Below are 21,575 nucleotides of genomic sequence, written 5' to 3'. Positions count from 1 at the left end.
CTCTTTGTTTGTTTCTTCCCAGGACAAATTCTTCCTTTCTGCTCCAGAGATATTCACTATCACACATTTTTGTGAATTTATACTTTTCACATAATATAGATATGGAGCAATACCTATGGAAAAGGTTTTTGGAACACTGAAGAAATGTTTTTTTAACCACTGATTGCCATTGTTTTAGAATATATCAATTGAGAAAAACCCTTATTTTAAAAATGGTTTCATCAGGAGCAGGAACATGAGGATAAAAGTAGCCAGGAGTCAAGGATCCATGTGGTTAGGCTCACCTCTATTACTATACATATGGTTAGGCTCACTTCTGTGACTAGGAGGTTGGTGGGCAAGTCGCTTAACCTGTCCTCTGAATTCAATTTCTTTACTTTTAATGTGTTTGTAAAAAATTTCAGGCTTTGTGATCCATACAGTCTCTATCTCAACCACCCAGCTCTATTATTATAGTACAAAATCACCCATAAATATGTAAATGAGCAAGTGTGGCTGCTTTTTAATAACATTTTGTTATGATCATTGAAATTTGAATTCATATAATGTTCACATGCCAGAAAATATTATTCTTCTTTCTATTTATTTCAATCATTGAAAAAGGTAAAATCCATTCTTAGATCTGGACAAAAATAGATACTTGACCAGAATTAGCTCATGGGTCATAGTTTGCTGAAATCGTGCTCCCAGTAGTTTAGCAATAGTTAATATTGTTTACATATTTTGTAAATAAATAACATTATTTACATTTGAATGTAAAATATGACACTTCTTCAATTCTAAATATATCAGTACACATCTCCTAAGGATAAAGATAGTCTCCTGCTTAACTGCAATGTCATAATCATAACTAAAGAATTAACACTAATTCTCAAATATTACCTAATTTTTGGACCATCTTGAGTTTGACTTAGTGTGTCCAAGATGTCTTCCAGTATGTTTTTTCTTGTTAAGCATCTATTCAAAGTTTACTCATTACATTGCATTATTTTTTATTTTTTATTATTTTTTTTATTATTACATTGCATTTTAATGAATCTCTAGTCTTTTTAAAATAGCCCATGCTTTTCTTCCATGATTTTTAGCTTTGAAAAGTCTGAAAGTACCATTTCTGTGTCCAATATTCTGCATTTGTAGATTATTTTTTCTTGTGGGATTTTTTAAAAAAGATTTTATTTATTTTGAGAGAGAGAGAGTGAACATGAGAGAGATCAAACAGAGGGAGGGGCAGAGGGAGAGGTTAGAAGCAGACTCCCCACTGAGCAGGGAGCCTGATGTGTGACTTGACCCCAGAAACCTGGGTCATGACCTGAGCTGAAGGGAGATGCTTAACTGACTGAGCCACCCAGGTGCCCTCTTGTGGGATATTCTCATGTTTTCTGTGAACTGATAGTTAAAGCTAGGTGATTACTTTAGATTCAGGGTAAACTTTTGTCAAGAGTACTTCATAGGTGATGCTGTGTGCTTCACATTCATTAGGAAGCAAATAACACCTGTTGTCCCAGGTGGTGACTAGCAGATTCTCTGTCATAAAGATACATTGTCCTTTCGCAATCAGCAAGGACTCTCTGTGGAGACTGTTTGGCACCTTCAAATATCTCGTTTTTCAACTGCCATTTCTCTAATGGCTTGGGTATTCAGTGATTCTCATCTGAATCAGTCATTACATTGAAAAATTGCTTATTTTAATTGCTCTGTAGATTGAAGGGATATTCATTTCAAAAGGACATACAGGAATCACCACTACTTGGTAGAAACTCTTTCTAAAATAAGTTAATGTGAAACATTGTTTTGGCCTTACTTAGTGAGGATAGCTGTGCAGGAACTGAAGGTGGTAAAAGACAGAGGACAAATGATAAGCCATGCCCACAAATTGGTTTTATAAAAGATTTGAGACATTTGTAAGCAGTACCCACCTTCTTTCTGCTATCACCATGACAACATAAGTGAGCCCGGCTAGAACCTTCCAATGGCAATTCCTATACTTAAGCTCTCAGTCCTATTGAGAAGAATATCCTTGATGTTTATTATATTCAGATTAAATATAAATGTCAGGGGAGCTGGAGGAGGGATGACATGTCAAGATGTATACTGTGGACCTTGTGTTTCACCAAGGATGGCCTCATTGCCACTTTTTCATTATTTAAAACAGTAAGGTTATTGTTTGGTACAATAGCTAATACCTTGTTTTTTTAAAGTGGTTTTTTGTTGTTTGGCACTGTACTTAATTTGATGGTGTTCACGTAAAAAAAAAGAAATGATTTACCTTTTTGGAGAAATCAAGCATCTAAACATAGAAAAGGAAAGTCTGAAAGACTTCTGGTCTTTCTGAAACAATGACACACTTTTACCTATGCATCCCACAAGAACAGCTAAAATCCCACCCCTGGTCATTATATATAAAATAAGCATAAAACTCAGAAAAGTGGAGAGTAAAAGGCAACCTGCTGGGAACCTCAAGACTATGAAATGTCATACCTTTGAGCTTCTTTTTGCCTCATATATGCTGGACTGTATTCTGGAGAAGTCAATAACCCAGAAATGTCAATGAGCACAGACAACAGAAGCTCCAAGAAAAGCTTGCTTACCTCTACTTAAAAGGCCAGGAAAGGGACAGTCTAGGAAGACAGATAATTTTAGAAAAAACTCCAGACACACACCACAGGAAAACCACAGCCTCATGGTAGTGTCAACTCTCTAGTGGGGAAAGATCTCCCACAGCCAGTGGTATCCTGATCCTGAGTTTTGATACTATACTCTTGTTATGTAAAATGCAACCATTGAGAAAAACAGGGTGAAGAATACTAAGGACCTCTCTGTGTTGCTTTGCATTGCAAATAATTGGTTAATTAATTAATTAATTAATTGATGTATAATTGATACACAATGTTATAATAGTTTCAGGTGTACAACTTAGTGATTTGACAATTCTATACATTACCCAGTGTTCACCGTGATAAATATGGTTGTTATCTGTCACCCTAAAGTTCCTACAATATTATTGACTATATTCCCCATGTGGTACTTATCATGTCTCTAACTTATAATTTTTATAACTGGAAGTTTGTACCTCTTAGTCCCCTTTATCTATTTCCCCCATCCCCGACACCGCCTCCCTTCTGGCAACCACCAGTTTATTCTTTGTATTTATGATTCTATTTTTTTTATTTCAAGATGAAAAGTTAAATTAAAAATGCCAACTGTTGGATGATATTTTTCTTTTTTCATCTGGGTGCTTTGTAGTCACTTTAGTGTACACTGTACACCAGGTTCAGTGTCTTATGTCAAAACAATTAGAACAAATAACTGCTTGCCTATTTAATTCTGGTACAATGTCCCTAAATAGTAGCTTCAAAGGAGTGCCATTTAGAACTGGGAAAATTCATCTTTAAATGGAAGATTAGGGGAACCCTGGGTGGCTCAGTGGTTTAGTGCCTGCCTTCAGCCCAGAGCATGATCCTGGAGTCCCGGGATCGAGTCCTACATCAGGTTCCCTGCATGGAACCTGATTCTCCCTCTGCCTGTGTCTCTGCCTCTCTCTCTCTCTCTCTCTCTCTCTGTCTCTCAGGAATAAAAAAAAATGGAAGATTTAGGAGAAACTTTGGTGGTCCTATGGAAAAGTCAGGTTACATTTATGAGTAAAGCATACAAAAGAGAAAGCTATCAAGGACAATCATAGGAAGCCATGGAAACATTTTTGTAACAAAACTCCACTTATCTCAAAAAAAAAAAAAAAACCCTGATAATGTTACCCTTTCTTTATTCATTTCAATGTAATTCAATATAAAATTTAAGTAAGAACAATGGTCACCAAAAGGGACATTAATAAAGGGAGCTCTGCTTTCAACCTACAGAAATTATTTTTTTCACACTTACTTACTACTCTGAGATACATCAAAGATCAAAATAAGAAAGGTCCCCATGCCCATGAACGTTGGGGATGCTCACATCTAGGACACAGCCTGGAACCTTCTAGAAGCAAAGTAGTATAACAATGTTGGATGGAATCCAGGGTTTGCAGCCTGAAGCAGAACAAAACATAACAGCCACAAATACCAAACAGATCCCTCTTCTAGGGACTCCTAAATTTAGCACATCCCAAGACTTGACATATGCAAACATAACTTTGTGGATGGGGGTCAGTGAAGCACCAAAGATCCCCATCTAGTAATTATCTTCTTAAAATTATCTCCTTGTGGATATGTTAACATGCTTTTGGTTTTCTGTTTGCTTTTTCCAGTTTATCACCAAATGGGTTCCAGGAAACTTTGAGAATCTGTCCCTCATGCCCATCCTCCCCCCTTTCACCAACCAAAGAACAAAGATTTTCTTTTTGTAAATTACTAGGATAGGTAGAGAAGCAAAGCAAAAAGTCTACTGCATAGGAAAAGGGGGGCATTTGACATTCACTAAAATGTAACTTATTCTTCCAGGAGGAACTCACTTTGCAACAAAAGCATCTTCACAAAATAGGCAGGCAGAAGGACTGAAGAATTTAAAACCAGCCATGATTATGTTTGAGCCTCTGGGAAGTGCGTGGGTGCATTTGAGAGGCATGAATGTTACTACTGGCTGGCATGGCAACAACTGGACTCTGGTTTTCTTTTCCTCAATACCTGAGACAAAGGTACTGGTAGAGAGGCTGGTTTTATTTTTCTTGTCTTGACAGGGTGGGCTTTTCCTTCTTCTGAAACTGATGCTTAGCTGGGCTTGCACAGATAGAAAAAATTAGAACTTGAAAAATGTAGCATCTTGAGAAAATATGAGTAAATTCCTGAAATAGTTTCCATTTATTGAATACCAACACAATACTACTTTATTATTTAGTATATATTGTTTCATTTTTTTTGCTATTGTATACATTTTATAGAAAAGGAAATAAAGACTTCAGGAAATAAGAACTCACCAAGTTCACTTAGCATGTAACCCTTGCACAAAATTGTCCACCTAAAGAAGAAATCACAGAAGTGTGCTCTTAAATAAGAGCGCATTTCTCCAGTTCCCGCTGGTGGTCCCAGCTTCAGATTCCATGATTTATTTGTTGTGTATAAGGCTTGCATGTGTGCAGTCAATATTTCAATGCCCATCTATAATGTACATAGTACTGCAGAGGAAATAAGAGAAATATAAGGCTTCCAGGGATATAAGACTTCAGCAGATAAAACAATTATAGAAAAACCATATCTCCTTGCTCTGGATTTAAAGAGAATTGTCCCCACACAAGGAAAAGTGAGCTTTTTTTTTTGGATCAATATGTTTGCTACTTAAACAAAAACATCATGGAACATGAAGTGGAATAAAACACCCTGTATTCTCTGAGATGGCACAGTTCTGGCATATTGTTTAAGCTATCACTGCACTGATGAGGTTAACCTTTTAATATCCAGCACTGTGCTGAGACACATCCATGCAGGATCTCAACCAATTTCTTGCTCAAGCATTATAGAAACTTGTTTACCCTGCAATTTTTTTTTAATTTTGCTTTCCACTCTCATCAAGATTGCACCAAGCGGATGACTGACCTACTTTTGCTGCAGTGTTTGATTTGCTTTTAATTATAGCAATTACAGTGCCCTAATCACTGGTATCATCCCCAGGATGTTGGTTTTTTTCTTAATGTTATTGAACTCAGATTACACAGCTTTGGTGCCAGCGTGAAGCCTGCTAATGATCCAGGGATGGTGCTGGTGGTCTTAAGGATGCGTTAGAGGTCAAGAGCCTGTTTTCAAGATTTCTCCAGTGGCTGCTGGGCTGACCTCATTGTAAAGAGATGTTCCTTGGCATACCCCAGGGAAACCTGAGTTGCTCTGATAATGTCCTGGAAAAAAAAGATTCTTTTAGGAGACCCAGCAGAGTGAGGCATTCGAGTTCTACAGAACAGAGTTTTCAGCATGAATTTGAAATCTTTTCAAAATTTAAAACATTTCTAAAAAAATGTTTTCCAGATGTCTTCTACTTCTCTCCTCTCCCTTCCTACCTTACTATTCTTAATCCTTGTCTTAGTCAGTTTAGGGAGTTGTAACAAATATACCATAGACTAAGTAGCTTAAACAGTGAACATGTATTTTTCATAGTTTCAGAGGCTGTGAAGTCCAGGATCAAGGTGCTGGTAGATCTGGTGTCTGGTGAGGGTCCTCTCTGGTTAGCAGACAGCTCTCTTCTTTTTGTAACTTCACATGGCAGAGAGTAGTGAGAGAGTAAGCTCTCTTCTGTCTCTTACAAGGCCACTCATACCATCATGAGGGGTTCATCTTCATGACCTAATTGCTTCCTACAGGCTCCATCTCTAAAAAATGCCATTGCATTGGGGGATAGGATTTCAACATATGAATTTTGGGAGAACAGAAGCATTCAGTTCAGAACAATTTCCAAATTCAAAACATCTCTTGAACGACCTCTATAAAATTGCTAATAATAATAATAATAATAATAGCATTTATGGAGACTAACCATATGCAAGTATAACCCCTTTCTTTTTCTTTTCTTTTTCAGGGGGCAGAGTGAGAGAGAGAGGATCTTACTTAACCAGGCTCCATGCCAAGTGCAGAGCCTGACTTAAGGCTTGATCTCACAACCCTGAGATCATGACCTGAGCTGAAATCAAGAGCTGGAGGCTTAACTGACTGAGCTACCCGGGCACATTGATAACTAACATTTCTGCAGTGCAGAGCAAGGTTCCAATTCATGTGATCTGTGGTGTCTCCAGTGAATTCTTCCTATGTAGGATGCAATCCGAGCACCCATTAGTATAAAAAGACATGTCAGGAGAGGCTCCATATTCATGAGGCTCAGTGGAGACTGGGAATCTAACGTAACAAAGCATTGCCCTTCATTGGGAAACCAGCTTCAAGTTAATTAAATTGATAGTATAGAAAAAAAGGGTGGTGATTAATGATTTTTACTCTTCTGGTTTGATGAAATATATGCAGTCAAATATAATTAATTTTCACCTTCACAATGGTGGAATGATGAGTCTGCTAGTGAGGTGTGGAATTATAGGATGCTCAGATGCTCCTTATAGAAAGGCTGAGCACAGAGCCCCACCTAACTCAAGTCATTTTTTACCTCCTCTCTGTATATGGAAGCACTAATTTACTTAGAGATTGTTGATATACTAATTACAATCACACTCACCTACTCATTAAAGTAACTCCTCCAAGGAATTTCCCCATCCTTTTAAATCTGTACTAATTGCAGGTCTATTTTTAAAGTACAGCAGAATGATAAAGAATAAGAGACCTGGGTTGGAATCCAGACTCTTCCACTTACTGACTGTAATATTAGACAAGTTATGAGCCTTTGTGAGTCTCAGTTTCTTTACCTATAAAGTGGAGATAATCATATCCTTCCCTGGTCTGAAGGCTATGAAGAAGAAATGACAGCCAATCCCCCCAACAGTGTGCTATGGTGAGTTTACAGTATAAATTTCTGGTCCATATTTTTGCATTTAATTAATCTGGATTTTGACTTTTTACTAATTTCAACTGCTCTCCTTCTAAGAAATACAACCAGAACAGCATTTTTCTTTTCTTGTTTCTTGGACTATTAGTACAGTTTTCTTTCAATAAATGTCTTGTGTGCAGTGATTTTCTTGGCATGCTATTGAAGTTAGTTTAACTGTAAAATGGTGAAACTGATTTCAGAAGTGAAACCAGAGGCTTCTCTCCACATTGGTAGGTATAGAAGAATGTGTCTTCCATGGTATCTCATGAATTAATCTAATTGTAAGGAGGCTATAAGGATTTTTGTGTCTTTACTCTGCATCTTTTGTTCTTTGATACTTGGAAGAGATTTTTCTTGCCTTTTGGGGTATTTCAAGAGGACAAGCCTTAGTCTTCATAAGCAGCTCTTTTGACTACTCTATGAAGCACAGGGATTTGTCAGACATCACATGCTCATGGTTGCCTTTTAATTCAAGTGAAGGACATAGTGAGTCTTTAGGGGAGGTAAGGCAAAGTACAGAGAGATTCAAACATGAGAGGACACAATCCTACTGATAGGTGAGGAGAAACTTACTGGAGAAGGTCTGTTTGGAGTAGGACTTGAGACTGAGAAGGCTCTCAGTAGCCTGAAAGGAGAGGCTGGGAAATCCCAGCCCTGTTGAGGATCTGTATCAACAATGACACAAATGTGGAAAGCTCTGACAAATGCTCAGTCACCAGAGAAAAGTGCAAGTTCTTTGCAGCAGAGGGAAGCTGCAGAGCAGAAAAATTAGGCTGCAGGTTGAGCTGCTGCTCTCCTGTGGAGGACCTGGACTATGGGATTTAACTTGTAAGAAGTGTTGAGCCATTAACAGATTTTGAAGTTTGCCATTCTTTGGAAGACATGGGTCTTGTGGCCCAGGCATTGTGAACAATACAGCTCTGTTTCTGCTTTCCATAAGAATCAAGTTCCCAGGATTGCTGGGAGGATATAAAAGCATTGCCTATTCAGGTTTGCCATCTAAGGGATAGCTAAGCTGACACTCAAAGATGTCAGGTAAGAGATGGATGAAGTTGGTGAGACAGGTCAGGTTAGATGCAGTAGAATGTGAAAAAGTGGGAAAGAGAGACCTTAGTGATTTGCAGAGCTGAAAATAGTGTTCTTTTAACTGAATGAGATAATTTACTAACCCAGCATCACTTGTTCTAATGCTTTTTGTTGGCAGCTGGGAGGGATCTGGGTTGGCAACACTGATTTGAGACTCCTTAACAGATGAAAGTTGAAAGCAAGAAGGGATTAAGATCCTCCCAGTGAATAAGTGATTATGAGATATGGGCCTAGTGAGGAACCAATGCTACGGGGACCAGTATAGTCATAGAGGCAGGAGAAAATCTACAAACAGGAGTTGGGTGAAGACAGTGTACAGACACTCTTTACCTTCACTTCATGTTCTTTCCAGTTTGAGAAGTGAGAAAGGTAAAAGCAAAAACAGTCCAAAATTTTCCCAGAGGCCTTTGTAAGTAAGAGTATCTAGATGCATCAATGTAGCACATGGACAGCTGCAGGGAATAGAGGCTATTTTTCTCCTGCTGGCAATACTGGTAAACAGTCTGTGAATCCATGAGTGTCGGTGGTGGTTACAGTGGCTTAACTCAGCATTCCAGTGTAGTTACCAGCTTTGTTCGTTCTAAGAGGCAATTGAGGTCACTAGTGTGGCAGCTGCAACTTCCTGGTCTCTAACATTGCTGCTTTGCTGATGTACTATCAAATTCTGTATCCCAGTGAAAGACACTGACTTCTGCTCTTATAGTCCAGTCAGTGATTTTTGTTAAACAACTGATTCTCTGGATTAAAATTTTTTTTTCTTTTCAAAATACCTAGAAATTCTTTTTTTTATTTTTATTTATTTATGATAGTCACAGAGAGAGAGAGAGAGAGAGAGAGAGAGAGAGAGAGGCAGAGACACAGGCAGAGGGAGAAGCAGGCTCCATGCACTGGGAGCCCGATGTGGGACTCGATCCTGGGTCTCCAGGATCGCGCCCTGGGCCAAAGGCAGGCACCAAACCGCTGCGCCACCCAGGGATCCCAGAAATTCTTTTTTCTTGCAAAGAACTGGGACTCATAAAGGAAATTTAGGAAGCCCAGAGAAGAGACTGTTTCAAGAAGGTGGGCGTGAGCTACTGGTATCACATGTTGCCAAGAGCTAATAAAAGTAAGAAGCAAAAGATGTCTGCTGTGTTTGGAAGTTGTTTCCTATCAAAGTGGCTCCAGGGTGCCATAGGTCAGGCAGCAGGGTCACCTAGACAGGTATGTGCCCCAGGGTAGGCTGATGATGTCATGCTCCTTCAGTGTTCCCTAATTAACATCTTTTTTTTTCTATTAATAGATATTAACCCATATGTCAGCTCTCACCTAGGTATGTTAATTGGACTCTTCCAAAACAAAACTCCTTTTTTATGATAACATTATTAAAAGATGAAAAAAATTAATGATGACTGTTGGGGAGATAGAAGTTTTCACTGCATAACGATTTCACATGGGGGCATTTTGAGTAGACATGCTTCCTCCCCAAGGTTCTTTGTTTCTGCACCATGGATACTATGTCTACTTTGCCTTTCTCCTGCTTCAGTTCTCAAGCCATTAGGCCCCTGACTCTTCGTTTCCAGATTCTTCCTCTTCCTTTTCAAACTCTCTCCTTATTTCATGCAAAGAGATTTAGCATTGTGGAAGCATCAGTCTCCAAGCTTGTATACACCCACCATTAGTCAAAACTTTTAAGTATGCCAATTTGCTCTGACTAAATCATGTTCCCAGGATCAGTTCTCCCTAGATGCTAATGGACCATTATAATGATCAACAAAAAAAGTTTGCCTGCCAAGTGTTCAAATCCACATAAAGAATTTGTTACATTCACTGAGCAGGAGTATAAACAATATGCATTTCATTGGTTCTATAAGAAGACTCCAGTAAATACTTGTGTTCATTAATATAATATTTCTAACTTTTGCTCATTATATTTAGTGCTTCATTATAAGGAAATGGGTAATAGAGAGAAAATTAAAGTTGTTAGGACATGGAGGTCAAGGAATAAAGAGGTTAGATTTTGCATGGGTCATCCACAAACAGCGAAGTTGTCTAGGATTGACAGCATCACTGTGTGTGGAAAGGAAGGGGGTGGACCAAGGACTGATATGTTTAATAAATAAATGAGAGCACCAGGGAGATGTATGAATGGCAAGAATTTGGAGGGATAGATAGTAGAAGAGGAGAGCTTTTATATGACTAGGGAGGAGTAATAGTATGAAAATTACATTGGAGATGAAGAAAGATTTTCATGATACTTACATTTGAGAAATAAAGTTAGTGTCTAGGTTATCAATATGTAAAAGAACAGGAATCAGGGCTTGTTTAGGAAACTAGGTCAGTGGTCCAGGAACAAAACAATGAGGGATTTAAGCATGTCAGTGAGAGGGTTTGAGTAGGGGATGTCGTATCTGCTAAATTCCGTGTCAGGGATACTTCTATCTTGTAACTTTAGTGGCAGTAGGAATTGAAAGGGGGATCAAGATAAGACGGGCTATTAGTAGTAACAAACTCTGAAATCTCATAGCAGAGCACAACACAAGTTGAAGGCAAGTTCATACAAAGCCCAATGCTGACCAGAATGAGGCTTCTCCATGATCTGAATCTCGGCCAGGATTCCTCCATTTTGTTATACTGCCATCTTATTGCATTCTTCCAAGTCAAGAAAATGTGTAGAAAATTGTGTAGGCTCCTAATTGCATAAGAAAGAGAAAGACCATAAGGAAAATAAGAAAAGAAAAAAAAGAAAATAGCTGTAGAGTGTTCCAAGCAGTAGAGTAAAGGGATAGGGTTGCAAGGGAGACAACTCTAAGAATACTTTTTAAGATTATTTTGACTTTTGAACTATGTATATGTGAGTGTATATGCATCAATGTGTGTGTATATATTATTTGTCCATACATACATGACATCTCCAAAAAGTTAAATCAAAGAAAAAGATAGACCCTAATATTGAACACAACTAGAAACAAATAAATCCAAATATATATCAAATTGATAAAATAGATGTAGAGAAAATTATTAAAGTAATCCTTTATGTAGTTGTCTGAACATATTTAGTAAGATATATTCTACAGGCGATGAGAACTATAAACATTTTTTAAAAGTTTATTTATTTATTTTTAAAGATTTTATTTACTTATTCATGAGAGGCACAGAGATAGAGGCAGAGACATAGGCAGAGGAAGAAGCAGGCTCCCTGTAGGGAACTTGATGCAAGACTCGATCCCAGGACCCCAGGATCATGCTCTGAGCCAAAGGCAGATGCTCAACCACTGTGCCACCCAAGTGTACCTTATTTATTTATTTTAGAGAGAGAGAGAGAGAGAGGGAGCATGCATGCATGTGCTGCGGGGAGGAGCAGAGAGAGAGAGAGAGGCTTAAGCAGACTCTGTGCCAAGTGCTGGAGCCTGACTCAGTGCTCAATCTCACTGCCTTGAGATCAGGACCTGAGCTGAAGCCAAGAGTCCAGTGCTAAACCAACTTTAGCATCTAGGTACCCTAAAGCTCATTTGGTATTTTTATTATTAATTTTGGTGTTGTAATATTGGTGTTTGAAATTTTTAATGAGTATTATAGGATAAAGCAAATGAATAAAAATGTTAACATTTTTAGGAACCATGATTTTCATGTAAGATTTAGAAAAATTAAATAGACAAAGTAAGATAAACTTCATACAATTAAATTTTATTTGGAGCGTTGGTGGTATAGTGGTGAGCATAGCTGCCTTCCAATTAAATTTTATTTGGAAATAGCAATATGAACTTCCCATTGTTGTTTTAAGATTTTATTTATTTCTTTGAGAGAGAGAGCAAAAGGGGGGGCAGAGGGAGAGGGAGAAGCAGGATCCCCACTGAGCAGAGAGCTTGAAGTGGGGTTGGATCCTAGTACCCTGGGATCATGAACTGATTTGAGAGCAGAAGCTTAACTGACTGAGCCAACCAGCACCCCAGCCATTTTTTAAAAAAAATATTTCTTAGTTCAGTTCACTGAACAGGCCCAGAAGCAATGACACCCCAGTGTCAATGAGTCTATGTAGATTCCCCACAGAGGAGTAACTAGGTCTCCTTTGTGAAATGCTGAGCCTAGGTTAGGTAGGGCAGGAAGAGAATAAAATGAGTCTGAAGTATCATGTTGAGCCAGAAAGTAAGGTAGGACACAAACACTCATCAAGTAGTGTCAAAAAGATGTGGGCACCAGTTTGAAAGGACTCATGCAGCAGGGAACAATTTAAACATGAAAAAAGATGAATATAATTGATAGTATCTTATGGCTGATAAATAATATTTTCCATGAAGACCGTGTGTGTATGTACGTGTGCATGTATGTGTGTTTGTGAGTGTGGATACAAGTGCGCTCCCACGTGTTCTATGTTCTTTATACAATTTAACTGAAAGTCTTCCCACTGAGATGAATGGTCTACGTCTCTTTCTCTTGAATCCAGATCAGTTTTTGTGGCTACTTGGACCTGGGGAAAAATGAGTGACTTCTGAAGAGAGGTCATAGAGAAGGTAAAGCTTAAAGCCTGCCTCTCTCCCTTCCTCTCCTAAAAATTGCCCTTGACCCCAGACAGTGAAGAAACCAACACAGTAATATTCAGAGAGGACTGTGTGGAGAGGAACTGAGGCTAGAAGCAACAGTCAGACATGTGCATAGTGACCCTTCAGATCATCTCAGTTCCTGTCTTTCCATCTTCCAGCTGAGATGAGCAAAGATGAACCATTCCTGCTGTGCTCTGCTCAAAGCCCTGACCCATATAACTAGTAAAAACAATAAATGGTTATTTTATGCCACTACATTCTGAGATAATTTTATGTATTTACTTTTATGACCTTTTAAAAATTGTGGTAAAATATACATGACATAAAATTTACCAGCTTAACTATTTTTAAGTATACGATTTATTGGCATTAAGTATATTTACATTGTTATGCAGTCATTACTACAATCTATTTCTAGAACTCTCTCAATTTCCCAAACTAAAACTCTGTACTCATTAAATAATAACTCTCTATTTCTCATTATCCCTGGCAACCACCATTTTACTTTCTGTCTCATGAATATCACTATTTGAAGTACCTTCTATAAGTGAAATCATACAGCATTTTTTCTTTTGTAATTGGCTTATTTCACTTAGATTAATATCTTCAAGCTACATCCATGTTGTAGCCAATGTCAGGATTTCCTTCCTTTTTTAAGACCAAATTGCATTCCATTATATATATATATATTCCATATAAAATGGAAAATAATAAAATAATATATAAATATATATATAAAACCATTCCATTATATGTATATGTTTTCCATTGATATAATATTTTACACAGCCATAATGACTAAAACATACACCAAATGAACAGAAATTAAGGAATTCAGAATGATATTCCAAAAAAAAAGAAAGAGAAAAAAAATGAAAGCTCTTCTTGATAAAAGAACATCACCTAATCAATGCCAAAAAAAAACATAGAATGTGAAAAAAAAAACATTTTGCAAATACAAATATAAAAACTGATTCTGGCAAGAATTATCAAATAGATGCTGAGATTGTTATGTGAAAGATTTTGGGGGAGCAGTGTTCATCCAATGCAAAGTATCACCCCTTCAAATCCATATGGATTTCTTTTTTTTTTTTTTAATTTTTTTTTAACTTTTTATTTATTTACGATAGGCACACAGTGAGAGAGAGAGAGGCAGAGACACAGGCAGAGGGAGAAGCAGGCCCCATGCACCGGGAGCCTGACGTGGGATTCAATCCCGGATATCCAAGATGGCGCCCTGGGCCAAAGGCAGGCACCAAACTGCTGCGCCACCCAGGGATCCCTCCATATGGATTTCAAAGAAGATGCAGTGCTAAGACTGAGAGATCAAGTAGTTACCACCTTTACTGAAAGATCAGTTAGCATCACCAATGGTGGGCAAACTGACATGTATCTTCTGAGGTACCTGTGTCACCTGTGTAGTATTTTTGCCAAAATGCTTACTCCAGAAGTATCACATATCTAGATATAACTTAGAGTTCACAGAGAAAATAAAGGAGACAGAAATATACTAGATGACACCATGAGGAAACTGGCAAATTCAGAATGTGGAACAGTCTACAAGACAATCATCCTGGAGATACGGTCGTTAGATATTCCTTTCTGCCCCTGGACGCCGCCGAGGAAGCATCGTTAAAGTCTCCCCTCCCGCGGCCGCCATGTCTAAGTCAGAGTCTCCCAAAGAGCCCGAGCAGCTGCGGAAGCTCTTCATCGGAGGTTTGAGCTTCGAAACGACCGATGAGAGTCTGAGGAGCCATTTTGAGCAATGGGGGACGCTTCCGGACTGTGTGGTAATGAGGGACCCCAACACCAAGCGCTCCAGAGGCTTTGGGTTGGTCACGTAGGCCCCCGTGGAGGAGGTGGACGCGGCCACGAACGCTGGGCCGCACAAGGTGGAAGGGAGAGTCGTGGAACCAAAGAGGGCTGTCTCCCCAGAAGATTCTCAAAGACCCGGTGCCCACTTAACTGTGAAAAAGATTTTTGTCGGTGGCATTAAAGAAGACACCGAAGAACATCATCTAAGAGATTATTTTGAACAGTACGGGAAAATTGAAGTGATTGAGATCATGACTGACCGAGGCAGTGGCAAAAAGAGAGGTTTCGCTTTTGTGACCTTTGATGACCACGACTCTGTAGACAAGATTGTCATTCAAAAATACCACACTGTGAATGGCCACAACTGTGAAGTAAGGAAAGCCCTATCGAAGCAAGAGATGGCTAGTGCTTCCTCCAGCCAAAGAGGCCGAAGTGGTTCTGGAAACTTTGGTGCTGGTCGTGGAGGTGGTTTTGGTGGGAATGACAACTTTGGTCGTGGAGGGAACTTCAGTGGTCGAGGTGGCTTCGGTGGCAGTCAAGGTGGTGGTGGATACGGTGGCAGTGGGGATGGCTAGAACGGATTTGGTAATGACCGAAGCAACTTTGGAGGTGGCGGAAGCTATAATGATTTTGGCAATTACAACAATCAATCCTCAAATTTTGGACCCATGAAAGGAGGAAATTTTGGAGGCAGAAGCTCTGGCCCCTATGGTGGTGGAGGCCAATACTTTGCCAAACCACGAAACCAAGGTGGCTATGGCGGTTCCAGCAGCAGCAGCTATGGCAGTGGCAGGTTTTTAATTACTGACGGGAAACAAAGCTTAGCAGGAGAGGAGAGCCACAGAAGGGACAGGGAAGCTACAGGTTACAACAGATTTGTGAACTCAGCCAAGCACAGTGGTGGCAGGGCCTAGCTGCTACAAAGAAGACATGTTTTAGACAATACTCATGTGTATGGGCAAAAAACTCGAGGACTGTATTTGTGACTAATTGTATAATAGGTTATTTTAGTTTCTGTTCTGTGGAAAGTGTAAAGCATTCCAACAAAGGGTTTTAATGTAGATTTTTTTTTTTGCACCCATGCTGTTGATTGCTAAATGTAATAGTCTGATCATGACGCTGAATAAATGTGTCTTTAAAAAAAAAAAAAAAAAAAGACAACCATCCTGGACTTTGAGAAAGTCAATGACTGGATAAGTAGAGGAATGTTCTAGGTTCTAGGTTCTAAAAAACTAAAGGAGTTTAGGAGTCTGATATACACATGACCTTTGATTGGATCTTTTCTGGGAATTAGGAGGAAAAAAACTATAAAATGAATTTTGTGTATAATTTATAAAATTTAAATATGGAATGTGTATAGATAATATTACAGAATTACCTTATTCTTACATCCTAGGCTATATGGAGCTCAAATGTTGGAATACTTATAATATAATTTCAAATGAGTTTGAACACATACAAAAAATGTACATTTATTTAGCGATAAAGCAAATATGGCAAGATGTTAACAAGTGTTGAATCTAGATGAAGAGTACTTTGGTGTTTATTATACTCTTCTTTCAACTCTTTTGTATATTTGAAAAATTTTATAATAAAATACTAAAGAAATAATAACTAAATCCAGGGGTTTTGAACAATGGGTTTGAACTCTCCAACTTGTGTGTAGAGTTTTATTTATTTGGTGTATCCGAGACCTTCTTTTCATACTGATGTCTATTTGAATAGAGGTTTTCTGAATCTTGTTAGATGACCCACTATACATTTGTCTTAGACACTAGTACTCTGTATCAGACTTTTTAGGAGATAGGATTTTACAGTAGTTCTCTTTCTCTTGCTCTCTGAAGGAGAGTCTTGGGAAACATTTGATTGGATTTCTTTTCATCTGACCCTATTATCTGGTAATTTCCACGTTCAGCCTGCTTTTTGTTTACTTTCTCTCTACAACAATAAGAGCATCACTGTAATTATTTTTTGTATAGTGTACATAGTTCTAATTATGATACTTAATATCACAGAACAACATCTGTATAACAGTAAAGTACAATCGCTAGAAATTGCTGTTAACATCTAATCCTAAGGATTGAATTCAAGTTTCTTGGTTTTAAGATCAATTGGGTTTTTTTCTTTTCCCTATACTTTCATAAACCTAAGATTCATTTTGGGAGACTTACTAAAATTCAAATTCTGTGTTGTGCATCCAAAGATCTGGTTTGATAAGTCTGGGCTCAGGTTCTGAGGTCTGCATTTTTAACCAGGAGTCAGGTAATCCTCCTGCACTTTGAAAAGCACTAAAATATTTTAGTTTTGAGAGAGAGTTCATGACACAGAAGAAAATCCTAAAGAAGGTCTATGCTGATAAGCTGACTCACAAGGTCCATGGTGAGGGTTGAAGCCTATGAAGCCAGGGAGAGGAGTACAAGACATAGCACTGTTGGTCAGGAGGTTTTGCCATGAGAATGATGAGTAGATTTGGGCCAGTGTTGGATAAACATAGCCGATGGTTAGAGAAGGGATTTTCAAAATATATTGCTTGGTTTTGGGCAATGTTCAGTGCCCATAATGCAGTTGTTGAGGCAGAGTGGAGATCATCTTTATTCAAGAAGAAAAGGAAACTCTCTTCAATTTGAGTCCATTTGGGAGAGATGCTTTCACAAACAATATTTCTTTAAGCCCTAAATAACAACTAGTTAGATGTTATTATTTTTCTCATTTATAAATATAGTTCAGAGGCGTTCAATAACAATTTCAGAGTTATAACAAGTAATGGGTTTTCCATTCACTAGCAGTTCCCACTGTGCCATGTTATTCCAGAGTAGAAGCCATTGGAAACTGGAAAGCTAGGATGTGTGTTTACAAGGCACTTGTACCTAGTTGTTAGGACCCAGATCGATCTGTGTCCTTTGGTTTACTCATTTGAAAACAGGAACAAGTATCATACCTCCTTCACATTGTCATTGTGAAGATAAAATAAGACAATGCTTATGAAGCCTTGGTATTATTCTTGGCATATTTTAAATATTCAGTAAATAATAATTATTACTCTTATGTAGTTAGGAAATCTGGTGATAATGGCAGAAGGGGTGCAGAACAAGGTAATCTTTCCCTTTGATTCTTTCTTTATCATTTCAAAACTGAGACTAAAGTGGAAATAAAACCATACTGGCAAGTCTGGTATCTAGCAGTTCTTTGAAAATAGTATTCAATGTTAAGAGAAACTTGCATATCTGCCTGGTCTTTCCATCATGTCTACGAAATGCAAGGCCCCTATAAGCTGTGCATGCCCTCTTCTGTGCCTCCCAGGAGCATCTTGTAAGATGCTTGTCATGCAACAGGTTCTCAGTGCAATGACCTGTGAGCTGGTTAAAGTCAACAGAATGAAAAGTGTTTCAAGACTTCTCTACACTGGTCTCTCATTTCACATTTTCCTCCCCTCCTGTTTCATTCTTAATTATTTTATTCCCTTTCAGAGAGACTCATTTGGACTCCTTTTGCACCTCTCTGCTACTTACTCTGCTGAAACTAATTTTTACTTCCATTCTTATACCCTTAATATAAAAGTTGCCCCCAAACTCTAGCCTTGCCAGACAGATAAATCTGATCATATAACAATGTTAGGAATATGTTGACTTCATTTAAGTCTGTGTGTGAAAAATAAATGGGGACATATTCCTAATTTTCCGTTGCTTCATTTGAGAAAATAAATAAAAACAGTTATTAATTTGAAAAGTTGGATCCTAAAGAAAAAATACAAGTGATATCTTGATGATTCAATATTGTCATTATTTATAGGCAGCTCAAACAGGAGTCTGACATGTCTTTGTAAATCTATATTAATAAAATCAATATACATAAGTATATTTTTAGTTTGATATGCAACTTAACAATACTGTATCCTTTTTACTTTTATTACTTCATTTTAGTCTCCCTGTGCTTTGCTGTCATCAAAGTACATTAGTTACTATGGCAATGACAGTGTAAGAGATGTGGAAGGCACACAGTGACACCCAAGGCTACAAATGAGACACAATTTATACACGAGATGAACACTAGAGCATAGGATATGAAATAACCAAGAAAGTGACTTCTATAAATTCCCTTTATAAATATTGTGGGTATTCTACGTGATTATCTGATAAATAAGTTTAAATTAGACCATTATTATTCAGCGTTCATTGCATAAAGCTGGCATCCATGAATGTTTTCTATTTGATTTTAACACCTCCATTTGATGCAGCATTTTCTTTGTAACCTTCCCCATCCTCTTCTCTGATGACCTTCTGTGAGATTATCTTTTGGGGTGAGATTTATGCTGTTCATTCAAACAAATGCTAAATACTTGTAGGTCAAAGACATTCATGTGGATTTTATGGCATAGAAAATATTAGTTTGATATTTGTTGTAGTGGTTGTGATTAACAGTTTAATAGTGAATTTGGCAGAAATAATGTATTATATGGAATGGTGAAGCAGGGAGACTTAAATTAACCAGATCAGATTTTTTTCCCAACCTGAGGAACACTTAACCATCCACTCCATTGTTTGCCACCTGTACAATAGGAAGGACCAAATCAGAAAAAGGGCAAACGTGCTATTTCAAACAACATGTTCCTCCCTGTCTTTTTCTCCATCTCTGCCATGATGTATAAGACATATAGGAACGAAATACCATCATTAGGGGGTGGGATATTTCCTTATGCATAGCCAAGCCATGCTATTTCCCATCAGCCCACACAGACTGAGTCTGGTACACTTTAATGAGCATCTGGAAGCTTAGAATTGTGGATTTTTTTCAGTTGCATTCAATTTCCCGCATTTGGACTTCATTCTTACATCTGCTTACATCCCTGTCTTATGGATGGATTTTCCTACATAAATGTATTTCAAACATTGCAACATCTTTTGTTATTCATGCCCATTTGTAAGTGGTTAGAAATACTTTCCAGAGAAGACATACATATATATTAGGATTATTTTTATTATCCATAGAGGCCAGAGGAAGAAGTGAGATGCTTTGAAGAACCAAGGGCACCAAATTTCTAATTAGAACAAGAACAGTTTCAGGAGTCAAAAATTTCAGGGCACAAGAATTGAATAAAACAGATGTTCCAAAGCAGGTAGAAAAAAATCAGATTAATAGTCACTAATATGGAAACTTCCACATTTAAAGTTCTCTAGCAGTAATGTCAAGTTAGAAGAGAGAAAATGTCAAATTGATTGTTAGAATAATATGGGAGAACAATGAACCACAATTTTGTTTAAAAGAGAAAGATCCAATAGTCAACAAGGCAAGTGGAATGTTTGAAACCAAGGTCATATAATTTTTGTCTGAAAGAAAAATACTTTCTACAGTCCCAATACCACTCCTGAGATGTAGATCTTGTACCCTCAGCTCTTAGAACACAGTATCGCCCTTTGAGTTAAGGGGAACATTTATTTTATTGCCTTCTTACATTATTTTATTCATTTTATGCATTTCCATATAGAATATCTGTACATGAACATCAAAATTGCTTGGTTTCTCCTATTCAGGTGCTTGATGAGTTCTTTTCTAACCTTGAGCCCTCTAAGAACTTCAAGGAGAGTAGATTTTAGGTTATGTCACCACACCAATCATTCATGGGAGTTTCATCAGGAGACGTCCTGCTCCAACAGATGGCAAATTATACCTGATTACCAGCTCTTTTCCTAATCAGCTTTTTATGTGGCTGGAGAGGCTTCACTTTATTGATCCGTATGAGATGTGGGTTCAAGGAACCTGTTCAATGCTATTTCTGACAATTTCTCTAGAAATCCATAAGTGCTTCAATGGCATGTGGAAGCAGTCTGCTATAGTAGGAAGCGCTTTGGGTTTGGAGTCAGATTCAAGGTTCATCTTCTTTTACTAAGAACCTCACCCTACATAAGCCACTTCTTTCCTGAGGCTTGCCCTTTCATAAATTATCTGTGATAACTCTTGCTTTGCCTATCTCACAATAGTTGTTAGAACAAAAGACCTCAGTAGGGAACATACTTTAAAAATGTGTACTTTATAGTGTACTTATATATGCATATTTTATATAAGCATTCATTCTGGTTGTTTTTGTTTATTTTTCCTGGTGATTCTGTTTCTGTTCTCCAGGTTTCTCTGTTCTATTCCTCCAAAAGCCTCCTACTCATCTCAATTAAAACAGCATTCCCTAATGTATATACCATGGAATATTAACATGTATAACAAAATTAAAAATTGATCCCATGGTCAAATATGTCTGACATTCCATGCTAAAGAAAGTTAAGAAAGAACCTTTTACTAAATGTTTTCTGCATCTCTGGTTTGATAATATATTGTAAATCTCCAAAAGGTGAGTGTAGGATGCAGCATCCAAATGTTCCTGAGCTTTTTTGCTCTTAGAAACCTCTTACTCTCCCATATTAACCTCTGCCATATTGGTCTATTCCAAGTTTCTAGAACATTCCCTATCTATTCACCCACTCTGGGCTTTTGCATTCACTCTTCCCTCAGACTAGATGCTTTGCCTCTTTTCCTTGTCTCTTTGCAGGGCTAATCTTTTGTCCTTCAGGGTGGCTCTCCCTAACTATTGGCTGCAGCAAGTCTCTGCTTCTCAGAGCAGGAGCCAGGTCATTGTTCTTTTGAACCCCTTGTTTGTCAACTTTATTGCCTCTCTCCCAGGGATCCCATTAGTCTCTTTCAGCATTGTATTGTTAGTGCTTGGGTCTT

At 38.0% G+C, this 21,575-nt stretch overlaps 1 long non-coding RNA gene and 1 pseudogene across 4 annotated transcripts in view; one reads left to right on the top strand and one right to left on the bottom strand.

Moving 5' to 3' along the window:
* Positions 1 to 21,575, bottom strand: part of LOC140610072 (uncharacterized) — a 133,782-nt gene that overhangs the window by 110,052 nt on the left and 2,155 nt on the right. For 2 of the 4 annotated variants that reach the window (XR_012011862.1, XR_012011848.1), the window contains exons 2-3: positions 11,083 to 11,197; positions 4,907 to 5,104 (exon numbers count right to left, since the gene is read on the bottom strand). The exons of 1 other annotated variant lie outside the window; for it this stretch is intronic. This is a non-coding gene — a long non-coding RNA (uncharacterized lncRNA). The remainder of the gene's footprint in view (positions 1 to 4,906; positions 5,105 to 11,082; positions 11,198 to 21,575) is intronic. One more of the 4 variants, XR_012011849.1, reaches the window with a different exon arrangement.
* Positions 14,532 to 16,022, top strand: LOC140610070 (heterogeneous nuclear ribonucleoprotein A1-like; annotated as a pseudogene).

The sequence above is a fragment of the Canis lupus genome, chromosome 2 (genome assembly GCF_048164855.1).
Source record: "Canis lupus baileyi chromosome 2, mCanLup2.hap1, whole genome shotgun sequence".
Lineage (NCBI taxonomy): Eukaryota > Metazoa > Chordata > Mammalia > Carnivora > Canidae > Canis > Canis lupus.
The sequence above is the reverse complement of the archived record's forward strand: the minus strand, read 5'-3'. Positions and strand labels throughout refer to the sequence as shown.